The following is a 10229-nucleotide window of genomic DNA, read 5'->3' as shown; positions in this document are numbered from 1 at the left end:
CTGTCTCACCACAACTCACCTAGCTCGCTATACACTTAACCTGTCTCACCACAACTCACCTAGCTCGCTATAAACTTCACCTGTCTCACTACAACTCACCTAGCTCGCTATAAACTTCACCTGTCCCACCACAACTCACCTGGCTCGCTATAAACTTCACCTGTCTCACCACAACTCACCTAGCTTGCTATACACTTCACCTGTCCCACCACAACTCACCTAGCTCGCTATAAACTTCACCTGTCCCACCACAACTCACCTAGCTCGCTATACACTTAACCTGTCCCACCACAACTCACCTAGCTTGCTATACACTTAACCTGTCTCACCACAACTCACCTAGCTCGCTATAAACTTCACCTGTCTCACCACAACTCACCTAGCTCGCTATACACTTAACCTGTCTCACCACAACTCACCTAGCTCGCTATACACTTAACCTGTCTCACCACAACTCACCTAGCTCGCTATAAACTTCACCTGTCCCACCACAACTCACCTAGCTCGCTATACACTTCACCTGTCTCACCACAACTCACCTAGCTCGCTATACACTTAACCTGTCTCACCACAACTCACCTGGCTCGCTATAAACTTCACCTGTCTCTCCACAACTCACCTAGCTCGCTATAAACTTCACCTGTCTCACCACAACTCACCTAGCTCGCTATAAACTTCACCTGTCTCACCACAACTCACCTAGCTCGCTATAAACTTCACCTGTCTCACCACAACTCACCTAGCTCGCTATAAACTTCACCTGTCTCACCACAACTCACCTAGCTTGCTATAAACTTCACCTGTCTCACCACAACTCACCTAGCTCGCTATAAACTTCACCTGTCTCACCACAACTCACCTACCTTGCTATACACTTCACCTGTCTCACCACAACTCACCTAGCTCGCTATAAACTTCACCTGTCCCACCACAACTCACCTGGCACGCTATAAACTTCTCCCGTCTCACCGCAAGTTTTCCACAACTTACCTGGTTCACCACACGCTCACCTGGGTAATCATACAATCCCAAACTCACCTTTCTCACACCAATCTCACCCGTCTCCCCAAATGTGCCCGTCTCATTCGCCGCACCGATATCGCTGACCTATCACCGACCTAATTTCCCTAACCCAAACTCACCTACCTCACTCACTCCCCCCTCACCACTACAACTTGCCTGTCACTACACTCACTCTCACCGTCCGTCACTCTCACCTCACCTGTTCCCTCTCACCTCATCCTAACCCCCCCAACCTCTCACCTGTACAGCTTTTAATTTGCTCACACGCTCTCGCACAGGCGCAGAACACCCGCGGGGCTCCCTGCGTTCGCACAGCACGGACACATCCATCACGGTACAGTAGCTTATTCTGACCAGTTAAGCCTTCAGCAACGCTGCTTGGAAGTGCTGTTAGCGAGCACCTATTGAAGGCCAGGAGTGGCGTGGGCAGGGAAACCAGAACACGCACAAAGCTGCCTTTGTCTCCCCCAGTGCTGGAAACCAGAAAACCAGACGACGCAAAAGCTACTCCGGTGCAGATTTTTTTTTGGGGAGAGAAATTAGTTTAAAAAAAAAAAAATCTACACTACACCAGATACTAATTTTAAGGCTGAGTCGACCTAGCGGAGGCCCGACCAGGACTGATTTAGATATCTTCACGCCGTGTCGGTGAAGCGGATTGTTTGACCATACTTCACCACTTATAGTCAGTGCGGGGCGATGAAGTGGGAAAGCGCAGGAGCCGTTCGGGCATCACTCGCCACTGACGTTAGCCGTGGACGGGGATACAACTTAAGATTGCTGGGGCTCGTAGCGCAGTGCGGTAACTACTGCGCCACCGCTCCGCCAACACGTATCACACCCACACACATATACGGCGATACGTCTCCCCCTTCTGCGTCGTTTCGCAAATACGTCGTCACTTTATTAACACCACCGCCAGCTGATTTGCGTCGCCTCGACCACTCCCCCCCCACCCCACCTCACATTTAACGTCGCTGACAGAGTCGTCGTTGTCCGTCCATTCTCGTTATCCGTCGCGTCACATACCTTCGCCTCCACCACCCACGACGACCCTGTCGATCGCTTCGATTGAACGTCGCTTCGATATTCGTCGTCGCACCTTTCATGATCGCGTCCCCGACGTAAACCGGGATCCGTGATACAGGTGTTTTTGTTGGGTTAGATCGCGTAAATAATATTAATGTGTCGTTAAAACCCGCCACCATCCGACACAGCCAGCTAGTAAGGGTTGTCACGTAAACAGAACGTGGCCAATTCGTCACTAGTACAGCAACACCCGTTGTGTGTTGGAGAGCCCAGCCACAACATTTACAATCTTGAGTACGACGTTTCGCCAGTAATTACAACTAGCATCATCAGGTAACAGACAAATCTGGCTGTCACCTGATGATGCTAGTTGTAGATATAACCCAAAAAAAAAACCATGTACTTGGGCGGTGAATGTTTGTCATTGGAGGTTTTCAGTGGTCCAGAACAAAGAAGACGTCAGATTTTGAAATCTGTGAACCGGGATATTACTCTATATTTTTATATATATTTAGATGTTCTTTGAACAACGTGGTGAATATAGCGGCCTCTAGCGGCTGCAGGGGTCACCTGCATCTCCGATTAGCACGGTTGACTGCGCACGGTGCGAAATAAATTTAACAAACGGTACATCCACCTGGATTCATTGCATACCAATTGATTCCTACACACGCGCGCGCGATTGAATGACGGCATCGTGAGCTTAACGATAACAACATAATTCGATTTTAAATCGACTGACCGATGCACTAAAGGTCCCGCTAGACTAAAGTTACTGAACGAGATCGTGGGGATCAGGAAATGCGCTCCTTTTCCTGGACGTTACCAGATACTCATCGCTCCATCTCCGCCACGGTGATCCTCTTAGACACATCCTCTCCTCTCGTGTTGGTGTGGGGTGTGATGCGGTGTGGGTAGCGGTAGTGTAGCGGTTTGATTCTCGCTCACGGCCAACACCAGTGACGATTATCTGAACCGGTCCTGGGCCTCTCCTAGGTCGACTCAATCTAAAATGAATAACTGGTGCGGTGTGTAAACATCGCCACTAGGGAGACAAAGGCGGCCAGGCGTGGTGTTGGCGACCCACCCCCTCGTGTGCTGTGCCGGCCTTCATAGGTGCTCGCTAACAGCACTTGCCCCAACAGTCTGTTATGGCTATACTGTGGATTTTTTGTCTTTGGGTGTCATGCATCCAGTGCGTACATTCCACATTCTCATGGCCGGGAGCCGCTCTGTCCGCAGGTTAACCGGGTGTTCATGTTAAGATGCCCCCCCCTCCCCGCCTCCTCCAATTATATACGGTCTAACCATGTGTTACATTATTATCATCAACTAACTAAAACTATGTTGTAGGAACTTTCCAAATACGCGCTTGTCCTCGGAAGCATTTAATTTAATTAGCAACAATAAGTTTAGACATCGCGCCCTCTGCTTTCTATCGCTGGGTTTTTGTTAAATCTTTTACCGCTGATTTTGTTGGGACAATGCGTTTTTTTTTTCTAAATCGATTTTGTAAGTTGTCTATTGGGTGAGTACCTGGTGCGGTGTGTAGTAAACATCGCCACTGGGGAGACAAAGGCGGTGGGGCGTTGTGCTGGTCACCCACCTCCTCGTGTACCGTGCCGGCCTTCGTAGGCGCGACTCGCTAACAGCAACTTCCTTCGGCAGTCCGTTAAGGCGACACGGGAGATATTTGTCTTCGGTGTTACCCGAGGCACTCGTCGATCTGTGCACTCATTCCTCGCCTGGTACGCAGGACGTTTCGATCGCAACACAAGCGAACTTCATCAGGTGGGACAACCACAGCAGGAAAATGCTGAAGTCGTCGTGATTTCTTTGATTTTATTTCTACCCACGTGACTTTACCGAAAGAACCCAAGAGTATGGGATTCCTACAGTCACGGAAGCTTCAAATCAAGATTGGTACTCGGGAGTTCGTAGGTTCGACCCTGCGCCCTGACGATGCCTGCTGTTGTTATTTGTGGTGTAGTCCGCGTGTCCTCTCTCTCCCCGTGGTGGCCATGTGGATTGTTCACTGGGTTCCTCCGGGTTTGCCCTCCCCCTCCCTCCGCATTTAAAAACAATTGGCCGCTACTATAAATGTCCACGTGCGGTGGTGGTGGTGATGATGATGATTATATAACCCCCCCCCCCCCCCCCATTCGATGAGCTATCAAAACGTGTGGCCAGGTCGCCTCTGTGGTGGTAACAAAAAAAAAGTAGTCCTAAGGTTATTCCTCCATCGCCCCATCCCAGCACAGCCCTCATTCACTCTCAAGAGTGCCCGTGTCTTATCTATTTTTTCGGGAGAGAGGGAGAAACCTACGCCACTTAGGTTGGTCTCTCTCTCTCTACGCGGCTGTGCAGGACAATCGAGCATTCTTTGGTGACTGGAGCGACAGGAATCCGGATAAACTGGAGAGAGAGAGAGAAAAACTCCCCCTTGGACAATGGGGCTCGTCAATCAAATCGGCAGAGGATGCGTCGCGGCGACATCCTCGCTCCAAACCACCTGGTGCCAGGCACTTTCGTTTGCCCCGCTCACGAGAGATGTGGGTGCCTTGCTCGGCATCGTGGTGAGCTGGTGGCCCAGTGGTTAGAGCGCCGCGCAAGTAGCCCCGCTACAAAAAAAAACCCCGAGTGTCGGTTCTCGCTCGCGGCCAACAGCAGTGGCGATTATCTGAACGGGTCCTGGGCCTCCCCTAGGTCGACTCGGCCTCAAGTGAGTACCTGGGTGCGGTGTGTAAACATCGCCTCTTGGGAAACGAAGGCGGCGGGGCGTGGTGCCGGCCACCCACCCCCTAATGTGCCAGTGCAGGCCGTAAGAGGTGCTCGCTAACAGCACTTGCCCCAACAGTCTGTCAAGGTTATACGGGGGATCTTTGTCTCTGTCCTCACTGCTGAGTTTCTTATACATTTTATTAATTTAATGTGTATTTTAAAACATGTTTTTTGTTAATAGTATTAAAAACGGAATTAATAAGATTAAAAGCTTTGAATGGGATAAATTCGGTCTTCATAGAAATAACGGGGTGGTATTTTGGTGTACGCCAGCCCTAAATTCTCTCGGTATTTCGAGGACATGCTGCATATTACACACGGTAGCTCCATCTCATGGTGACCCACTAACCCCTCTACTACATTGGCTGATTATATATGTGTGTGCGCGCGCATCATCATTGGTGATTATGATCATCAATGATGATCAAGCCTACGTGTTAAACTGATCATCATTAGTTCCAGCGTTATCAAGATCGACCTCTGGCTCGATTGACGTTGGGTCCTTCCCTAGGCCCCCCGGCTAAATCCCTCCACGTGATCATCCAGCCCGGATCACGATAGCCACCCGTGGTGCACACCTAATAACATTCTACACCCACGCTCTATCACTTCGCCAGAATAACGTTGATGGGGAATGGGCCCGTTTCGCTGTTGTGTAGATGATAGGGCTCGCTATTGTTCGTGCATCGGGACATGAGCACGGTGGCCTCCCAGCAAGAAGAGCCACCTGGGTTCAATCCCCGAACCGGGCAACCTTCTGCATGGAGCCAATATGTTCCCTATCCTGCCATGCGCGTGTTTTCTTTGGTTTCCTTACACAGTTAATACAAAAAACGAAGAAATAGCCATGCAATTTAACTGGCATTTGGCCAAAATATCCCAGTGGTGAAAACTAAAAAAAAAATCTGCTAATTATTTGGAATTACACAGTGATGTTTATTTTTGGGTGGGTGGGTGGGGGGGATAAGGGGCAACTGCATGGCCATACCCGCTACTGTAGATCACACGGCGGGACAATCCTGAAAGGGAGTCTTGAGACTCAGTGAGGCTTTACTGGGAAAACAAACGTAGGAGTAATGACGTAAAGTCCTTTATTGATCCACTGCTGGATGACGCAGACAAATGCAAAGATCCCCCGTATAGCGCCTATGAAGGCTGTCATGGCACACGAGGGGGTGGGTGGCCAACCATCACGCCCGGCCGCCTTTGTCTCCCCAGTGGCGATGTTTACACACCGCACCAGGTACTAATTTGAGGCAGAGTCGACCTAGGGGAAGCCCAGGACCGCTTCAGATAATCGTCACTAATGTTGGCCATGAGCGGGAGTCGAACTCAGTGGCACGTGCATGGATTTTGCTTTCATCTTCTTGGTTCTTTCGGTAAAGTCACGTGGAAGGGAAATAATACAATAATAAAAATAAAACATAATAAAATAAAATTCTCACGACGTTTCGGCCACAACGCAAGCAGCCGTCCTCAGGTGCCTGCGTTGTGGCCGAAACGTCGTGAGAATTGTATTGTTTCATTTTAACTATTTTATTACTTCCCTTCTACGTGACTTTACCGAAAGAACCAAGAAAATGAATCCCTGCAGTCACGAAATAAGTCGAGATTTTCCTTTCGTTCATTTTCATGTAGTTTATTGTAAAAAAATCGGTCACAGTCCCTATGATCACTGTTACATTGGATTTATGGCTTTTATTTTGGTGATTTCGAAAAGTTTTTTTAGTTTTGGCCATGTTTTTGTTTATTGTATACGGAGTTAGACTGATGTCTTTAATCTTAGTTGTCTTGTGGTTGTTGTTGTTTGACTTGCATCCCACTGGGATTTTTGCGCACAGCGTTGGTGTACGGTGCTATTTCAGGAATATTTTGATATTTTTTTCCTGTATTTTCTGTTTGCACAGTCACATAGTCACTTTAAGATGTTTTCTTGTTCATGTTTTTTTGTTTGTTGCGGTTGCACCCGATTCAAGAGCCGAATGGCTCACAGGGCTATACCAAATAAATGAACTAACTATGAACTATGATGTCAAGAGGAAGTGGAGCAGGGAATGTTTTTCGTTTCGTAGGCTCGATAAATCTTGCAACAACAACAACAACAAAAATAATCAAATTTTCAATTTTGCTATCCGTCGATGTGCGCTGTTGAAAAGAGGTCAAAGAATGCAGTCCAGGCAAAGACAAGTTAACACTTTTTTATTTTTTGTTCTTTCGGTAAAGTCACGTAGAATAAGAATAAAATAATGAAATAAAGCAATAAAATTCTCACGACGTTTCGGCCACAACACAAGTGGCCTTCTTCAGGTGAAAGGAACCTGTCGAAGAAGGCCACTTGTGTTGTGGCCGAAACGTCGTGAGAATTTTATTGTTTTATTTCATTATTTTATTCTCATTCTACGTGACTTTACCGAAAGAACCAAAGAAGATGAATCCTTGTAGTCACGAAAGCTTTCAATCGAAAGTTAACACTTTTGTTTTAATGGAAAAAAGAGAAGGACAGGCTTTACACTTTCCGGTAAGAATACAGGAGGTGATAAGATGCTCAAGCACCAAGCAGACACCCATCCACAAGGCATCACATCTGCGTTATTCTTTGTTCATCATCGTGAAACTGGCAAAAAAGGGTGCCATAGATGGTCTTTTCTCCTATAGCGCCGCGCGTTTTCATAACGCCAATTGGGTATAACGCCATGAATGTATCAGGGAAAACATTTTTGTTGTATATATACCGCGGATGCGAATTGTGTCTAACGCCATTGAGTGAACAGAATTAATAAGTGGTCGTACGGCTGCCTCGGTGTAGCATCATTACGCAAGGCGGGATGCTGCTGGATGCTTCGAGATGCTACCCACGCACCTCAAACTCTGTTCAGCCTGCATGTGCATCGCACGGTGTTATGGCATACTGTGATTTTCCCCGATAGTATATATTATTGATTATGACGCGATTTTTTTCCATAACGCGGTGTTCTTTAGGAACGCAACCATCACTGTGTTATAGGAGAACAGGTCTTTACTTTGATTTTAATCGCAGTACTGCACGACTCTCGTTCACCACGCCGGGCCATCATCGTGGAGGACGACGAGGAGGAGGACGAGGAGGTGGGCAAATATCCACTCGAGGGGCCCTCTAGAACTACCACCAGTAGAGGCTCATCTGCCAGCGGTCTCGTGAGCAAGCAATTGCAGGGACTGCACCTTTAACTTTTTTTTTCCCCACCGTAGTTTTTCTGGCTCGGATTGCCGAAATTGGATTCCAGATTGGCATTCACGTGCGCTCCGTACGGCAACGACGAGTTAGCTTCGCAGCGGGTGCCAATCCACTGCTGGATGACGGCCGTGTGACCGCAAGGGTTGTTGACCATACTTCACCACTGCTGCCCACCGCCGTTTGGTAAAGGGGTGGTGGGTGGGGTGCCCAGGGGCGCTTCGGTCGTCACTCGCCACTGACGTTAGCCGTGTCTGGGAACTGAAATCGAGCGATTGGTTTCATTCTTGCCGAGTGAGCTAACCAGTCTGCCACCACTCCGCCGCACCCACTTCCTGTAAAAAGACGCAAGCCAGAGTGATTTTTTTTGGTCAGACGGAGCTGTGTGGTGACGCTCACGTGGCTATTCCACATTCCCACGGCAGGAGCCAGTCTCTCCATGAGACGACCCGAGTGTGGGGGTTACTCACTTCCAAGCGGCACCGTTAACAAAATCTCTCCGTTTTTGTCGTTGTCATTTTTGCCATGTTACCGTTGTGGTTTGGCGTTACGTAATTCTGGCCGATTTCACTGCTCGCTGTGTCGGCTACAAAACGCAAAAGCACATGAGCGTCGCTCGGAGGAGTCTCAGTGGTAGCTCTGCGACATCCGCATCCGTGCGCCACTCTCCCGGGAGATCCGAGCACACTGACGGCTTCCATTGTTGCATGGACCTGACGACGTGCTGGGACACGATCCGAATAAAATCGTGGGATGGATGAAAACATTTTATTTTTTTACTTAAAAAAATATACGGATTTTTTTTTAAAAAAAAGATCTTTTATTCAAGAACCCAGAACACGGGCGTCACAGAGGAGGAAGAAGTTAGCACTTTACGAACGCATTTATTAAAAGGCAACTCGGCGAACGCCTCCGCGACGAGACGAATAAATAGGCAAATAAATAACTAAAACCACTTGCACGAAAAAAAAACTCCCAAAAATAGCGACGCATCCCTTTATATAGACGGGATTCCTGCGGTCTTTGTGTTGACGTTAGGGCCAGGTATTGCAGCTATGATAAAAAAAAAAACAGGTAGAGTGCCTTGCAGCGCGAGGTGAGGCCGGGCTATTTTAGGAAGAGCTGGAATGCAAAACTCCCCCACCACCGCCCCCGTTTTTTTTAAATGCATTATCGGAGTGACACGGCTCATAGAATCCGTGTCATTCTGTTACTCGGAACTCATAATTTGCCATCGGCCGCCGCCGCAGTTATAACAGGAGCGCGTGAATTCCCTAACCCTCCGTGAGACATAGGCGCGCGGGAGTGTGAGTGTAGATCAGATGACGATTTGACGGACGAGAGACGAGGGGTGGGCAGATGATCGGTCGGTCGCGAACTGTGGAGAGAGCGATGCCAGCCAGCCGCTGGCATCGCTCGTCGTGATTTTTGTTTGTTTGTGAACGGAATTTTTCGTTAATTTTTTTTTTAGTTTGGCTCTCTGAGATTCAGGTATTTGAAGGCGATCCGAAGAATCCCGAGAATCCACGTTTATTTCCGCTTGTCGCTCTGACTGCCTTGCCTGTTGCTGCTTCACTTGCGCCCCCTTTTCAAGAGCATCGCAGCGAGTCTTCGCGATTGTACCTGCTGATTTTGTTGTTGTTGAAACCTCCTCCCCCCCCCCCCCCCCCAGCAGCAGTGGCAGCAGCAGCAGCGGCGGCGGCGGCTTGTTGCGCAGAAATGTAAACAGCCACGTGCACGCGCACGCACGCGCGAGCCGCGCCACGTGTTGGGCGCTCTGCGTTTGGTTCGCTTCCCCCGAACTTTGCACTACTACCGTGGGGTTTGTTGTTGTTGTTGTATTGTTTGTTGTTTGTAACGTTCTTAGCAGCCGCTACTTGGACGTTCTGTGAAATAAAAGAGAGCTCTCTAACTCATTGGATTCCTCCAGTACAAATAAATATTCGGATTCTGATCAATGCCGCTTATATTGAGTGGTTAAAATGCGACGTTCCAGCAACATTTTATTTTGAATATAAATGAGTTTATTATTTAACGACAGGTTTTTATCCTTTCTGGCAATAAAACAGTTGTGTCAAGATGTTAAAACACCAAACAGAATCTTTATTCATTGAATCCTGTGTCTGCATTAACTACACGTATTTGTGGCGAACATGCAAAAAAAACATGATCTGATATATTAAAC

Source organism: Petromyzon marinus, chromosome 53 (genome assembly GCF_048934315.1).
Source record: "Petromyzon marinus isolate PM22_M1 ecotype Great Lakes invasive population chromosome 53, UKy_Petmar_22M1.pri1.0, whole genome shotgun sequence".
NCBI classification, from domain to species: Eukaryota; Metazoa; Chordata; class Hyperoartia; order Petromyzontiformes; family Petromyzontidae; genus Petromyzon; species Petromyzon marinus.
This window is presented reverse-complemented; position numbering follows the sequence as displayed.